This window comes from Argiope bruennichi, chromosome 4 (genome assembly GCF_947563725.1).
Source record: "Argiope bruennichi chromosome 4, qqArgBrue1.1, whole genome shotgun sequence".
In the NCBI taxonomy this organism is placed as follows: Eukaryota; Metazoa; Arthropoda; class Arachnida; order Araneae; family Araneidae; genus Argiope; species Argiope bruennichi.
This window is the reverse complement of record NC_079154.1, coordinates 62,197,893-62,216,372: the sequence shown is the minus strand read 5'-3', so window position 1 is coordinate 62,216,372 and position 18,480 is coordinate 62,197,893. Positions and strand designations below refer to the sequence as shown.

General features: G+C 27.7%; 1 long non-coding RNA gene across 1 annotated transcript in view; it reads right to left on the bottom strand.

The window, feature by feature from the left end:
- The window catches only part of LOC129965668 (uncharacterized), a 46,838-nt gene that overhangs the window by 15,748 nt on the left and 12,610 nt on the right, over positions 1-18,480 (bottom strand). The window contains exon 2 of the long non-coding RNA XR_008784228.1: positions 17,537-17,588. This is a non-coding gene — a long non-coding RNA (uncharacterized LOC129965668). The remainder of the gene's footprint in view (positions 1-17,536; positions 17,589-18,480) is intronic.

Here is an 18,480-nt window from a genome sequence, read left to right as displayed (position 1 = left end):
ATATATGATGGGAAAACCAAGACGAATATTTGTTGAGAAAGAGAGAACATTTATTGTTGCTACACCATTGAAGTGTGCAGCTTATTTTGATAAGAGAATATTTTATTTTTTATATTTAATGGTATACTAAGATTATTATTTGTAGCTAAATATAGTTGTTGCAAATTGATTAAACGCTAAGAAACATTTGATTATCATGGCTTCTAGGACACTGTTGATGTGAAACTAGATTATAAAGTCCGTATAAAATCATATATATAATATAAGCAGCAATAAAGGAAAATATTAAAGGAAGTGGTTCTTTTAATGTTTTTGGTATACTATTGAGTTCATGCTGTGCCTTGCTTCATGAAAATTATTTGTGTGACCATATCTGAATTTCATAATCATTGGAGTTTTATTCTGTTTGCAGTTTATTTTAAAACTGTGTTTAAATGTGTGTTTTATACTTTAAAATCAACCAAGCACCTACAATTACAAGCACCAACCTAAAAACTTTGTTTCTATGTTGCAAAGTTCTAGAATGGGAATTTATATATATATATATATATATATATATATATATATATATATATATATATATATATATATATATATATATATATATATATATATATATATATGAAAGACAATGAGATTTAGAGCCCCATTTATCTAAAATCTTCAATAATAATTTATTAATTTTAATTAGATTTTAAAAACATCTTAAAGGTTGAATATAAAAATTGGAAAACTATATGATATAGGAATATATGTTTTTCCCTGTCTTACATACATGTAAAACAAATTAATATAGGTGGAGTGGTTCATACAATGGCTTGCAAATTATAAAATTTTTCCAATCTCACTATGGACTTGCAAGTTTTCCATTATGGAACTTTCTATATAAATTGATGGAATTGTGAATAAAATAAGATAAATAAATCTTGTTTTTTAAGCTATTAAATATATGACTTTTATTACATTAAACTATTTTTTATTATAAAGTTATAAAACATGGAAATATTTGCATAAGAATGTTTATTATCAAAAATTGCTATAAGCTTTCCTTGTGTTTGGTAAGAGTTATAAGTAAAAAAATTATTTGAGATAAATATAAGATAGATTTTAGAAATTAATTGAATTATATACAAAAATGTAGTTATCACTTTACTTTTATTTTAGAGAAAATTAGTATTATTACAATGCTTATGTGACATTTTCTTTTACTTGCTATCATACACTGTATAGTTGATTTTATGCTGCATTATGAAGGTTCTAGATAAGGGATAATTATTAACAATTAATACTGTAATTTTTAATGAACTATTTTTTGATTCCAGCCTTTCACTATTAATATGATTGAAGTGATTTTTATTCTATTTAGTATTTAAAATATTAACCTAATCTTGGCAGTTCGATTAAATTGTCTTCTACCATACTATTGGCGCAGCATGGCCAAATATGGCCCTTGCGCCAAAAAATCACAAACTAACTAACTAACTAACTCGATTAAATTGTCAATCATATCTTCACAAATTGTTTGCAAACATAGATAAATAGCATAAATTACTATTCACATCATACAGAGTCAATCTTTTTTTTATGACCAAGCTGATTAACATCTCATTTCAGATTAAATGTATCTATAAAAATCAAATGCTGCTTATTTTTGATTAAGACAAAAATAAAATGAAATAAAACTCATAAAAGAGAAATTCTACATATATGGTTTGAAAAGTTTCCAGAAAATTAAAGACAAAAGTTCTAATTTCTAAATTTGCAATGTGTCTTATGTGTTACATATCTGCTAAAAGTTTTGTTAGTTATATTCTACAAAGGAAATGAGGCATGGAATAATAGAATTTTACAATTGCCATGACTTGGAATAGTTTAGTTTAATTTTGTTAAGATTAATGTCCTCTTTTAAATCTACATGAAAGTTATTAGGGGATTTATCTTTAATTTCAAAACCATGGTCAGATAACTAGTATGACCTTCAGTCTGCATCCTCTCTCAAAATTTCTACACCAGTGAAAGAATGTTTAAGTCCAATGGATTAGCATATCCAAGACCTGCATATACGGTGAAATCTACTTTTGAATTTGAGATTGCAATGATGTGGAATTGAGAATTTTTTGTACTGATTTTATTTAAAAAAGTATCAACAACTGATAATTATATCAATTTTTTTATAACTTGTTAAAAGACTTGAAATTGGAGTCAATATATTAAAAGTTTTTAATTGTGTTTAAATGATTTCAGAAATGAAAATGTTGCCCTTTACTTTTTTTTCTGTGTGATAATTTAAATCTCTGTTAATCTCCATCTGATGTTTTAACTGTTCCCACTACGGTCTCTTTTTTTTTTTTTTTTTTTTTTTTATCTAGCGATATGTTAAAGACAGTGAAAAACCAGGTATTTATAAATGCTTTTCTAAATTTCTTCTTGGCGCAGTATTGTCAAATCTGCCCTTTGTGGTGAAAATAACTAATTCTAGTCTTGTAGAAAAATATTGTATTTTTAAGTAATTATTAAAAATAATTAACATATTGCTTAAGCACATAAAATATAGTTTATATTTCCACCAGGGACTTCTATAACATTTTCTCAAAATTAGAACTTTTGTTTAAAATGACACAAGTGACACTCTTTCTCTTTTTAAAAATACTCCGTAGTATCTTGGATCACATATTCTATTATATAATTAAAAAATAAAACTTACCTTTGTGTTTTAAGTACAGGCATCTTATTTTATATAACATCAATTACACTTTAGTTTGATTGTTAGAAAGAAAAGAAAAGTTAATTAAAAAAAAGCAAAATTATTCATGATATAAAATAGTCTTATACTTATTGTAGAACCGTCTTGAAAAGGGGCTGTACTACTATTTTTCATTTCGATTTTAGATGATATAAGGAGGAAAAGAACCTAATCTCAACTGTGCGTCTTCGAAATTTTAAAAGGTTACAATATTGGAAGAGTTGAAAACTATTGTCTTTGATAAACTTGTGTTTTCTATCATTGTAATGGGTATATTTGCATTATGCCTTGTCATAAATAGTCACAAAAGTTTTCTAGTCTTTTTTTCCCCCTTCTTCATTCCATTTGGCAGTCAAATTTTAATACGCCCACAGCAAACTTATAAGTCGGACAATGAACTTCTTTCTTTGTTTCCATAGTTCATTCTTACTGTTTAGTTTATGTACTCTTCAAAATGCACTTTTTTTTTTTTTTTTTTTCAGAAAATAGTTTTTTTTTAGTACCATGCCAATAATCATATTTGAATTCCTTTTTATCAGACTTCTTAAAAGTCTCCATCAACTGTGAACTAATATTGTAAATTTATTGTTAAACATTCACAAGATTCTCCAACTGACTCTTTTTTCTCCTTCTGTACGTACGGCTTCGATTTCATCCTTCCTTTCTTTTTTTTCTTCTTTAGTTTTATGATCAATATTTCCCTGCTTTCCCCCTTCTTGTTCCTTGGCATGGTATTATAACATATTATAATTTTTAACATCATATACCTTCAAGTCACTTATCTATAATGCAGGATACGAGTGAGATCCTACTACAAGAGGTGACAATTTTCCCCATTTAATTAGTTCTAACAGAAGGGAATCTTTATGGCGCCAAATTAGACCCGAAACATCGAGAATTTTCCCGATCCGCCCAGTAGGAACCGAGTTACGCCTCGAACGTTCCTGATTGGTTGAGAAGCTTCTAGCCCCGCCTCCTGAGACCTATAAAAGGAAGCAGCCGCAGCTGCCGGGTCGTCGTGAACCAGAGAGTAGTCGGAATCGACGGTAAAGAACTGGCCTTCCAGAGATAAGCGGAGCAGCGACGGAGTGAAGCTAGTGCTGAACTAAGCTGTGCGCTTCTATCTGCAGTAGAGTCTGGTTGTATGCTGCACGTCTTGGCTGAAGAGAATCGTCTTCTGTGCTGTATATAGTTGTCGTCTTTGTGCTGTCCTGTGTGTCTTCGTGTAAATAAACGTCGTTGTTTTATTTTCTACTGCCGCCTGCTGATTGAGTGTTCTCCACACCATATAACTCCCACTATCCAAACGAACTCCAGAAATTTTCGTAACAATAGATTATGTTCAAACTGATATCTAGGTTTGCTGCCAAACTAATTTGCACAAAATGATATACAGAGAAAATCCTTACATTTATTTTTGTTGATAAAAAAATATTTATCAAAAAAAATTTAGTTTTTTATTTTCAAATATACGAAACATTAAAAGAGAAAGTCTTTTAATTCTTAAAAAAAATACTCACAATTTTGACGTCCTCTTTTCTGAAAGCATAATTTTTGGAAGTACGCATGTTTACGAATATGATAACTGAAAAATGTTTCAAGTTAGATAAGTGAAATTTAGCCTGAAGTTTTTCATCAAATTTGTAGATTTCTGTCAAATTTTGAACGAAGTCCATTCCGAGAAATTTGCCTGTTTAGCTGTCCGAGTGTAAGAGAACACAACTTCAAGACATAAAGAACTAAGTAGATGAACATTATTATTCAGATTTAAAATAAAAAACATAGACAAGTATCAAATTTGGGACCAAATTCGTCAAGGACTGACCAACTATCAGTACTGCATATAAATGCTATCATTCAAGAATATAACAACTAAATAAATGAAATTTTGTTTATAATTTTAGCAGCTACAGAATATATTCTTAACCAAGTTCTAACCATATCTGTCAAAGAGTTGACCATTTATCGGTCTATCCGTACCACAAACATTTAAATGTGATAACTCAGAAACGCAGTCTTATGAAATTTGTTATATGATTTTGTGACTATAATTATAGTTCTGCGAGAAATATTAGTTTTTATCTTTAAAAAAAAACAACGTCCAAAATACACAATTGATTTTCTGATACTTGTATGTTAGTCGCAGACCTGAGATTAATCGCAAAGATCTCACGCTATTGCCTCGTAACTATTAATACATAATTGCATTTATTAGAGAATATGCGAAAAAGTTTCTGGGCAACCATTTCCTCTGCTCCATTTATAGACAAGACAAGAATGACAAAAAACTAAAGTTTTTATTTAATATAGAGAATATGGTTTTAGATAGTTCAATCCGTTACAAGATTCAGGATTATTCAAATAATGTTAGTCATCCATGGTACACAGGATCATCCGTATATATTAAATAGATATCATTTTACTTTCTGAAAATGATATTAAAATATGAAAATTAATTCTTCTTTTTAAATTTTTTTTCCTTCAAATTCGTGCCTTGTTATCCATTTAATCTTGCTCAACTTAAAAATTGGTATTATCATTATTTCAAGTTTTACAGATATCTGTATTGTATAATTTTTTTTATTTTATTTAAAGTATCAAGTATATGATAAGTATTCTGATTTCTAGAAATAAAAAAATTGACGGACAGACAAAAACTTAATTTTGCATTTATGAGAAGAAATGCAAACTAGATTAAAAAAGATACGAAGATTTTTAATGGATAAATTTATATTCTGTTATTTGATTTAATAATTATGCTACTCAATGAATACGATTTATTGTTTCATTTACATTCAATTACTTTTGAAGAGAACGACCATTTTTGTGAAATATAGAGTTAGCATTTGAAGGAAAAAGTTTCAAAATTATTTTCTAAATCATTTGAAAATAAAATGTAATTTTTGTACAGTTCCCCAAAAGTAATTAACATTTCCCACTAATTGAATGGGAAAAAGAAAATGTCCGAAACAAGAAGCCCTTTGACTGATTCACTTTTGATTTCGACATTCGTTGATCGGTATCTAAGGCAACCAACCGCCTAATAAAAATATATTTTGTCCGAATAATTGAATGATATGCTTCGGGTTCTGAAATTTCTGCAAATGCTGAACAATAGGAATTTCACTTTCAAGTTCCTGTCATGCGTAAAAATTTCCGTGTTCTTTACAATAAATTTTTTTACGAACTTGTTCCTAGTTCTGTAACAAAAGTAAATGTTTTACAAAGAAAATAATCCATCATGAATTGCAGATAATAGACTACTGTTGAGCTGGTTTGAATTATGAAAAAAGACGGTGAAAATTTAAATAGTTTTGTGTTAAACTTACTAAAAGACTTTAAACAATGCACTTTCCTTTTAATAAAATATAAAGAATAAGATTTTAAAGTTACACAATTAGAATTTAAAAAATATCTTTAATTTATGTAACATGATTTAGTAAATTTCCGTTATGCTTCATAGTGTAGAATCAATGCAATCCATCCATCAATGAAAACGGAGAAAATATGGTGGCTGCTGAATTATAATATATTAGTGTGGTGTGGGAATTTTGGATGTTAATATTTTTATTCAGAATCCCATAATACAGAAAAGTGCAATGTTTTAAAACACATGTAATATTCTTATTACACAGATTATTATGCATCTTCTGTTAAACAGAATTTGAAAATAGAAGTCTTTCGTGTAACAAAACACAGCTTCAGTACAATATGACAATCGGAAATATAGAGTATTGTATAAACTTTTGAGAACAATAAGTTAAAAGAAATCCAGAAAAATAAATACCAAGTAGAAAATATTAATTCTCCAGGTTTTGGTGATATAGCAAAACGGATATATACAAGGATTATCGATGAGGAGAAAAAAAAATCAATGAACCAAATTTTCAGATGTTAGTTCATGAACCAAAGTTAGCTCATGTTAAATCAATGAACCATATATATGTTCAGATGTTAGTTCATGAACCAAAGTTAGCTCATGTTAAATCAATGAACCATATACATGTTCAGATGTTAGTTCATGAACCAAAGTTAGCTCATGTTAAATCAATGAACCATATACATGTTCAGATGTTAGTTCATGAACCAAAGTTAGCTCATGTTAAATCAATGAACCATATACATGTTCAGATGTTAGTTCAGAATTCGTATGTAATGCAATAAAAAAAAAAAAGCATTGCTTTAAAAAATGCGTGATCTCCTTATTACACTGCTTAAATAACGCAGTTTGAACCGAACACAATCAGAAAATTAATAATCTCTCATGCCACCCGGCCTCATAGAATTCAGCTCAGAATTTATATATAGAGAGAGAGAGAACGAAAATCTCAGATTAACAAGAAGTATAATCTAAACTTTAAATGGTGTTAAATTAGAGAAATCCTAGTGAACATACTAACTTTTCAAATATGGATGATAAAACAATCAAATCTTACAGCCATCACTGATGGGAAAAAAAAAAAAAATCGGTGACAAATGTGAAGATAACTAGAATAAGCAAACAGTATTCTACAGCACGTTTTTATTCTAAAAGGCGAAGACGAAAAGCAAACACTATATTTCCTTCATGTACCAAATAAGTAAACTCGCTAATTAAATAAGTAAATTTGCTAAGTAAACTATCCCGCTAAAATAAGAAATCTAAAAAGACAGTTTTTGATCATACCATACCAATTTTTGTTTTAACATCATAATATCGAGAATAGGATCGTGTAAAATACCTTGGATCACTTTTTTTTTTAGATTGATTTACTTTCGATTTACACTTTCATTATCCAAACAACGTACCGAATTCCATTTACCTTGGCTATTGGGTTTTTATTGGATTTGGTATCACATAAACATACAGAAGGATAGACTGTCTATCCTTTGACGGTAGACTGTCTATTTCCAGGATTAGATAACAAGTACCTTGAAAAAAAAGCTTCGGTTGGCAGTTTTTTTTTTTTTTTTTTTTTTTTTTGAGAAAGTATTTAGATATGAATCAAATACTGATTACATATGACTATTTTTCAATCTCACCTACATATGAACTGGTTATTTAAATAAAAAAAAAATCACGAACGCTTTCTATTTAACATGTAATTCGAATTAGTTAAAACAATAATTACAGTGTTGCTATTGGAAGTGAGCCGAGTGAATTCGTATTTGAATAATGTCATACGGCGGCATCTCATAAAATTTTGAGGTACCAGTAGGGTATCATCCTATGGCAACAATGCAAGTACTACAAAAATTTAAGAGTTAACTATCTATATGACATTGTTAGCAGAAAAAAAAAAAAAAAAAGAAAAAGACTCCAATCGTTAGCCATAAAAAGTTTTTTTTTGTGTGTGTAAAATATCGTTTTCTCAGGAAAGACGCCTATATAGATAAACTTAAAGAGCAAAATCTTACCTAAATATAAAATTTGATCCAAATCGTTAAAACCATTTCAGAGATACACGAAATAAATTTATATATATATATATATATATATATATATATATAAGAATTGCTCGTTTAAAGTTATAAGTCATAAAATCTATTGATCTTGCTGTTAATACTTTTGAATATTACATCCGGTGGAAACGGCAGATATCAGATGAATTTAGGCCAAAATTTGATATATATTCATTTCTAGCAATAAAAAAAAATCTGCTAACTAAACTCAGTGGCAGGACAGCCCATGGGGGCCAAAGTCTACAGTGCCTATATCTGCTTTCTTGACCAAGGGTCCTGGAGTGCAAGGAAAATGTACCGGTTAGGTGGGCAGCCTAACGTGGAACCCTCAGTGTTTAGTTCCCAAGCATGCTTGGTCCTCAATTTATCGGCCCATTGAAGGGATGAATGACTGAGTCGACCGTGCCCAACCCAAATATTAAAAAAAAAAGAAATCTCCATCACCTGTTATATATCTTACTTGCTGCGTCTTTGAATTTTTGTGTTCAAATACATACATACAGACGAATAGGCTAATACACTTTTCGTGAATGAATTTATCTATAATTTTGGTGAGAAGATATTTATCAAATTTCATGCACCTAGTTTAATATAATTTTGAGTTTTCATGCTCAGTGATAGGTCTATATATAAACAGACAAACATATTTCCCAAAACATTTTCTTCGTACTCAATGTCTCAAAATACAAGGAATCATCAATATCTCAGAAATGAATCTTTTGAGGATTAAAAACTTTTTCTTGTTTATTTTGTAAACGAAAGCGTGAAAATTATAATTAGAAGCCGAGATAATGATCACATGAAAGTTCAGAGGAGAAAATTTCCTATACAAAAGAAAATATCCTTAACCAACGGCATTCAGTAGTAATGAAGAAAGAAAGGGATGTAATTTTATAAATAAAACAGTATATCATACTTCTGGCGAAAATTATCTCAATAAAGATAGATTACAAAACTGTAAAAAAATTTTAACAATTTAAAAAAATTTTTGTCTTTTAAAATTTTCTGAATTTTTAAAAATTTTTGAAGGCTAGCATACTTTCAGTCTAGTATAGTTCTTGGCTCAGTGTAATATAAATTCGAAATATATATTTTATCTGCTGTCAACCATGTTATACGAATAATTTATTCGTATTTTATTTTATTCGCTTTTATTCGTAATATTTATAATTCTGTATTTTATTCATGATTTTTTTAAATATTTTTTCGAATATTAAATGGATTTTAAAGAAAAATTACAGAGCAAATTATAATGAAATTTTAGAGAAAAATAGGAATTATTTTATACTATTCGTTAAATGAGGTTTACGGCGGAACTAGATAAAGAGTAGATCAAATTTTTTGTTTTCATTAGAAAAATTTCCCATTTCTATGTTTGTGAATTTCCGATACCTAACTCACTTTTAATTCTGAAATGAATTTCTATTTGACAATAACAAGATGTTCCAATTTTTTTTAAATACAGCCTTTGAAATTAATTCCAGATTAAATGAAATTGCTATAAATGTGGGCTAGTAAAAATATTTCAGTTTGGAATATTTGAAGAAAATATTATCAAAGCGGAGAAGCAATTTTTAAAGCTCAAAATTTGCTATGATAAAGAGCTTAAATTTTAATAATTTAAAAATAAATTACTATTCCAGTATAAAAATATGAACGTGATTTGTTTTTTCCTTAACCTTCTCAAGAGGAATTAAGTAATTACAAACAGAAACAATAAGTTGCTACATTTTGAAACAATGCCAATCATTTCGCGAAAAAACAAATTATCGTCTGTTCGATCAAAGGTAAATGAAGCATCATTGTGAGAAAACAACTGATTGTTACTGTTATCAGATTCATAAAAAAAAAAGCTTTTGATAAAAACTCGAAGGAAGGAAGTACTTCCAAAAATTCCTGCGATCCGAAGCAAAACAAAATAAACTATGAAAAAACAACGATGAAAGGAACTAAAACTTATACTTTTAGTTTAAAAAAAGCTGAATGTGTTCTTTCATAGATTTTTCGCAAAAACCAGCATCAAGATGTAATTTATGTCATGTTATCAAAAATAAATGTGTTTTTATATGTCATGCAAATAAACGTTCTCTAGTTAGCTTCAGTAAAATTCTTAAAGGTTTGAAAATTATCATTTTCATTGGCAATTTATCCCTGTTAGTTTTAAATTTCGTAATTTTGACATTTTCGATATTAACTAGGGAAGCTATTATCTAAATAAAGCAGTTTTATACTATTTCAAAAATATATTTGGTAAATGCTTACAATTTTTAAAAATATTTTTGATTTACGCATTTTTAAAAAAAAAAATTATTTGTTTTTAATTACAGCTGTAACCTGGTCATAATTCAACGCATTTGATATTTTCACTGAGTTGAAAAGGTCATGTAAATAAAAGCAATAATAAAAAAATAATTATAAATTTAAATAAAAATGAAAATTATATTGGCTAAAATACTCTATGCAAATATGAGATTTTTTAAGATTCATTTACATGATTTAGTGGACACTTTACAATGTGTTTAAAAAAATATCTTACATTAAATGAATCTGGTTCAACAATCAAATACAGAACAACAACTTTGGTTTGAGAACTACAAAATAAAATTTGTTTTTGTGTATCATATTTTGGAGTTAGAATTCAACAGAGATAATTAAAAAAAAATAAATTCGAGCCTGAACATAATTCTGAAAATGTTATTACTTTCTTATGCACGATGCATACAAAGAAAAATATTGTAATAAAAAAATTCGAACTCGGAAATTTGATGAATCTTTACGTTTCAGACATTTCTGAGTCCCCAAAATCCAGTTTTGTTATTATATCTATCTATATGTCTGTGAACACGATAAATAAAAAACGCTTTAAGTTAGAGGGATGGAATTTGGCATATATTTACAAAAAAATTGTAGATTTTTATCAAATTCTGGAGAAAAAAAAATCCAGCCCGAGGAAGTTGGTCTGCCCGAATACCAGCAAAAAAATAAATAAATATAACTACAAATCTGAAAGAATTAGATATTTCATATTAGAAATTTTATATATATATATAAATTTTAGATTTGTACAAATTTTGAACTAAATTTGCCGAGTAGACTGTCTGTTGATCGGTATTTTCACATATCTAAAAATGCGAGGGCTAAAAAAAAGGCACAATTTAGATGAAATTTGATACACAGTTTTAGCATATCCAGAGCAGATTTTCGTTAAATTTTGAGCTAAATCTATTGAAAGATTCATCTTTTTTTGGTCTACATTTTCGCATGCACGGATGCATGTTTTTTTCGGCATTTCAAAAATGCACTAATATGGATAAGTAATGAAATTTGGTGTACAGTTTTAGCATCTAATGTATCAATTGTTTTTTCAAATTTTGAATACAATCCGTAAAAGGTTGACCGTATATAAATGCGTTAATTCCGAAGCGCAATGTCTTTAATAAACAAAATTTGGTTTGTGATTTTATTGCTAAAATTGTCATTCTATGTCAAATTTTGATTTCAATTGGCGAAAAAAAGGTAGCTAGAAGGCATATTCGATTTTCTTTACTGTATTAAGAAGAGCAAAACTGTTATTACAGGATTCTGAAAATAAAAATCTGGGCACTCCTAGCGTTCATGGCCTTGGCCAAAATTTACAATTTTATGCAAGGTGGGGTGAAATAGCATTTTTGTTAAAGTGTACGTGAGAAAGTTTCGGTAATAACTCTCTCTCTCTCTTTTGTTCTTTTCAAAATCTATTTAAAATGTGAAATATCATCACTATTCGGAAGTAGAATTTTTCAGCAACTTAAATATTTTCTGAATGTTTATTTCGGATGTGAGATTGTTACAAAAAGAAAAGGAAGTGTGTTTCAATCTAGATGAAGGGGACGGAGGACTTATTTTATCATTCTGGAGTACTTACAAATGCATGCAACTACTGAATATAAAAGAAATTAAACCAGTTTAGAAAAAGTAAAGGCTACAAAGGACAAAAACTATGAGTCATTGAAGACATATGATTAAAATAGAATGCTAGTACTAAGAATAAAAATTTTTGAGGACATTATAAGACTGTTGCATGCGAAACGCATATGTTCCGAAAGTTTTTTTTTTAAAAAAAAGTGAAATTTGTTATACAGTTTTAGTACCTAATGTGTAATTTTTTTTTCAAATTTTCAATCAAATAAGTACATTCTATTAAATGTAGATTAGGTTAAGTTAAATGAGCTAGATTATATACTAAATTAAATGAAAGATGATGCGGTCAATTTATGTTCACATGATAAAGTACACGATATAAATTTAAATTTGAAATCCATTGAATATATTGTAAAAGAAATACAGTGAGAGATTGCATGTAATTACATGCTACATGACATGCGCTATTAAATTTTCATCAGATTGGAATGCCAGATGAACTGATTCTGTAACTTCAAGAAGGCTTTAGTATCTTTCAAATTAGCTTCACAGTACATATGCATTCAATAGTATTGCTTGAGTAGAACAATCATTAGCTTAGACAATAAATGGATGTAGATATAAAAAGAGCATTAACTTTAAAACCCTCATTTTCAGCTACAGTTATTTTATGAAAATAATTATAGAAAAAAAAATTTCGACTGCTAAATTTTTTTAAATTTAATGTGTTATTACAAAGACCTCGAATATCTGAACTGATTGCGTTAATTAAAAACTCGGTAAATATAGACAAAATCGGCAACCGTGATTTGTTTTCACTTGACAAAATTATCAAGATTGTTTATTTGAAATTTAAAAAATAAGTTACCAAGTACTATCACATACTGTCCGAAAATAGACATGGATCGTTTAAAAGATCCTTTATAAGAACACTAAAGGCTAAAATATGCAATGAAGCGGCAAATTATTCTCTGATAAGAAGAATGACGATTGCTATTGAATTTTTTTTTTTTTACTGCATTTGATCGCCCTAATGATTCTTTAAGGATATTTCCTAAAGAATATTTCACCCAAAATTATTTATAGGAAAGTATAAAAATAAATAGACAATATTATAACGCCGACAATGCAACGAAGCAACAGATTAATCTTTGATAAGAAGATTGGCAATTGCTGGTGATGTATTGTCCGAGTATTTCATTCTTGGAATTGGTAGAAGAGAAGAAAATAGGCATAGACCGTTAGAAAGACCGTTCAAAAATCCTTGATAAGAAAGGTCAAGGATGGAATCAGCAACGAAGCAACAGATTAATCTCTGATAAGAAAATTTGCGATTGCTACTGAATTTTTTTGTAGTATTTGCATCGATCCCAAGGATTCTTTAAGAATATTCTCCAAAAAATACTTCCCCCAAAATTATTTATATGGAAGCATAAAAATAAGTCAGCCAATACTACAACACATTAAGTGACATACTATCCGAATAATTCCTACTTGGAATTGGTAGAAAAGAAGAAACTAGACGTAGACCGTTAAAAGATCCATGTTTGATAAGAAAGATGAAGGATGGATCCTTTAACAGAGCAATCACTGATAAGAACATAGACGGATATTATTGATTTTTCTGATACTTTTGTATTTTTCCAAAGATTCCATATAAAAGAGTGCTCTCTAAAAAAATATTTTCCTACTCTCAAAAACTCTTAATTTTTAGACATTTATAATGCAATATTCATCAAAATGTGATAAAATGTGCTCATATTACCGCTTTTATTTGTTTTTCTCTAAATAATTTATTGTTATAAACTATCTCTTTCTAATAACTAATTTTTACATATCTTTACATTCTGAAAATTGGATCAAGTGCCAATTTTGACACTTTTTTCGTAGTAAATCTACTGATTTCATTAAAAGGAATGAAAAACACAGTTCGATTTTTCTTTTACGTCTTATTTAACAGATACCTCAATTGGTTCAGCTAATCAAAGATGGATTAGAATGGATATAATTTTGACTATTGATGTCTACGCACATATGATCGTCAATAAAAATAGTAAGGTCGAATTCTTAAAATTATAATTGGTTTCTATTCTATAATTGCATCTAATTCACAGCTTATAAACCTATAATTTCTTGGTGAAAAAAACTGAATGCCATTTTCACACTAACTTACAAAATAGCATTAGGAAAACTAATAATCTTTTCAAGAAAATGTCTAAGCAATAAATCTTATACTTAATTCTTTATCTGAATTTCAAAGCATAGTTGACAAATTGATTTTCAAATTTTCATCGACCGTTTTCGCTTTGTATTTGAACACGATAATCTAAAAACTCGACGGATAAAATTTGGTATGTGATTTATGCTCAAAATCTTCAGATTTTTATGAAGTTGTGAAAAAAAAAAAAAAAAAAAAACCATTCACAGGAAGTTTACCTGGTTGTCCGAGTACAGGTGAAAAGATAATTAAAAAAACCTTTAAAAAATTAGAATGATAGAATCTTTATTGTAGATTTATATGATATTTTGAATCAAATCCTTCCTGGGGCTTGATCATTTGTTGATCTGAATTTTTACATGCATCTAAACGTGATAACTCAATAACGAAATGACTCTGATACATGAAATTCGTCGCACAATTTTAGCAAAAGTGTAAATTTTTCTCAAATTTTGAGTCAAATCTATCAAAGAGACCAATATTTGTTCCGCATAATTCAATAATGTATCAAAATAAATAAGTGAAATTTAATATGCGATTTTGTTACTAAAATTGTAGATTTTTTTTGTTAAATTTTGTTTTAAATGCCCCCCCCCCCAAAAAAAAAGGCACAAAGAATGCATACTCGTTTTTTTTAAACAGTATTAAGAAACATAAAAGTTTCAAGGGCAGGACTGAAAACAAAAACTCATATACAAGGGGCACTCAATACAAGGTTGCACTAAAGCGGAAGGCCTTGAGTTCAAATTAAAAAAATTCTTAAAAGTCTGAATTATGAAATACTATGTCTAAAGTTAGTTTTTTTGTACACTAGCCTTTATCAAGTAACCTTTGGTAATTAAAAAAATAATAATATTAATATCCTTTCCAGCAAGCAATCATGATTGTAGGGAACGTGCAGGTCTGAAAAAATATTTTAGTAGACTAACAATATAACAACTTGCATTAAAGAATGATTGAAAATTTTATTCTTTTTCCCTAATTATATATAATTATTAATAAATTCTAGGCGAGGTTGCATTTTGTTTAGAAATTTTCAAAACATAAATAAAGCAATTTATCAAATTTTAAATCTTTGGAAATCAACCTTTTCTTTTTTTCGAAGTCAAAAGTATTTAAGATTGAAGAAATATACGTAATAAACGATCAAGGAAATACACGTAAATGAAATCTCTGAAATTAGTCTTAGTAATAGAGTAGAAACATTAATTCCTATTTCGTCCGAGTTGATAATGGAACAATACCGCAAAATGATGGATTACAGCAATGTCTGTAATGATATGACAGAGTGTCAGAATAAAATCGTATATATGAAGCAAAAAAAAAAAAAAAAAAAAACCACCCCTGAAATTATATGTTTAAGTTTGATTTTCTTTCTAACTAGTTAATAACCGGGCCCTGCAAGGACTGAAATTATTTAATTAATACTATTACTTGGAAAAATAAATAAGACATTTTTTAAAAAATATATATACATACTATTTTAAAATAAAGCACTGTAAAAACTAGCCATAATATTTTATTGCAAAAAAGTTTCATAGGTAAAATATTATAAACAAAAAAATCTTTTATCCCTGCTACTTAATTTTTAATTAAAATAAAAATATAAATTTTGCACAACGAATTTTAGATCCTCCAGTTCTTTGAAAAATTACAGACTGTTCCAAACGATTTTTAAAAACAACCGAGAGAAATAATTTTTCTCAATTTATAATAAGAAATTTAATTAAATTTTGCGTATGGACACTCGGTGGAAAATAAATAAAATTACTTAAAATATTTACAATGTTTTATTGTTGCATTATATATCAACACTAATGACGTATAATAAGAACATGTAGTCTTCCAAATATAAAAAAAACTGCTAAATTAATTTGCACGAATTGTACACTGGAATCTTTTTTTATGCGTCGCAGTTTTTGTGAGTAAAATTTGAAGGGAATTTACTAAGGGTTTTGAAGAGTATAAACTATTTATTAAATTTCCTCATATTTATATAGGTTGTGTATATTTATGTAAACTACTATAATAAACTATTTATGCATACTAAATATAATAATATAATAAACTACTATACTATTTATGTAAACTACTATATATATATATATATATATGAATTTTAGGCTATTGCTTTTACTTATTATTGAATATTTTATATAATTTGCTTTTGACTTCATAAATTATTAATTAAAAAATCTTTTTATCGGTCTTAAAGGATTTTTTAAAATTAAACGTATTCAGCGCGGGACAAATATTGCGTTTGCTCCTTAAGATAATTTCTAATCAATTATATTTTCGTAATCATTGATACTCAATTTTAATAAACTGGAGATTGATACAGATATTTAATGCATTTCAATATATTTCTTCGAAGTTCCCCTCAGACTTTAGAGTTTTTGATCAATTAGATAGAACTTTCTAAGGGCGAATCCACCATAATTGACGCATCCTGGAAAGTTCAAAAGTGGAATAGAAATTAACAGCTATGGACATTTTATGAAAAACTTTTTTATCATAAAAATCACAATACAGCTATCAGAATGAAAATTTAAAAAGGTAGTCTTAGCATTTTAAACATCAATTAGATTGAACTTTTTCTAAGGGCAAATCCACCATAATTGACGGACCCTGAAAAGTTCAAAAGTGGAACAGAAATCAACAGCTATGGACATTTTACGAAAAACTCTTTTATCATAAAAATCACAATACAGCTATCAGAATGAAAATTTAAAAAGGTAGTCTTAGCCTTTTAAACATAAATCAAGCTATTCCAAAGTCGTTTTAAAAATGCGTAAATATCCTTAAGGGAAATAAAATATAAAATCGTGAATTTCTAACATGTGCATCGATTTTAACAAATTTGAAAATAATCACAGTAGACAAGATTTTTTCCTAAAGGGAAAAATTTTAGCAAGAGACGATATGCTAGATGCAAGACGTTTTTCTTTATTCTTTATACATATTCTTTTTTTTTTCAGTGGCGTGGAACAAGTAACATAGCAGAACAAGTAAGTATAGATGCTTCGGACAGGTTACAAGGATGGAAAAGGAATTTTTAACGTTAAATAGTAATGTGTTTATATCACATTTTAAAAAAAGAATCCCTACTCCTGCAGAAATCTGACGAGGAAGCAAAATTATTATGTATATTTGGTATTATTTATGGTAAATAATTATGTTTATTTTTTTAAACAATTATTTTATTTGGTATATATGGTATTATTTATACTTACTACGTTACTCCTTTTTATGTAGAAAAAAATGTTCTTTTCCGTTCCAAAATATCTGCGAAAGAAAAGTAACTTTTTTATTAAATCCATACAAATTTAGAAGTTGTCTAATTGATTAGTTTTAAAATTTGAGCTTAATACGTTATAATTTATAGAATGTTATAAAATGTTATTTAATCTATAGAATTATTCAATAAGTGAAATAATAATTTTAAATCAACTCAGTGAGATATATATATTCTGATTTTTTGCAATAGAAAAATGTATATTCAATGCAGAAAAGAAAACATAAAATAATAAATTGGTATAAAATATCTTTATTTATGTATTGTATCAGTTTTTATACAAAAGGATTCATATATTTCTAAAAAGCTTACACAGTCATGCAATATTAAAGTTACAAATATTATAAAATTGAAATAAATTTGATAATATAACGCTGCACAGCAAAAGATAAAAGTTTTCCAGTTGCTAAAACGCCAAATATGATAAAAAAAAAAAGGTTTTTGACTATCAATCCACTGCCGCTTAAAACAAATAATGAGAGACAGTGTTCAACACCTGATGTTTCACCGGCAACAACAGATGAAAATACTGAAATATAAAAGCATAAATTTCCACGTTTAATCATAAATCTGAATAAATGTAATTTTCATTTGCAAGACCGATGAAACAAGTTAATATATAAAGATAGATATTAAAATAAGTAAATTTGTTTAATAAATCTGATGAAAATAAATGTGGAAAATGATTTAGTAAAAATCGTTCTCTGTCACATTAAAAAGTTATTTAAAATTCATCATATTTTTTACAAACACTTTTTTTCTGATGTGCTTTTTAATTATTACATGTCTTTTATTGATAATAAGGAATCACATCGATTCCGACATTGACATTCTATAAATTCGAGCAAAGCAATTGGGTAACTAAGTTATATGACAATAATG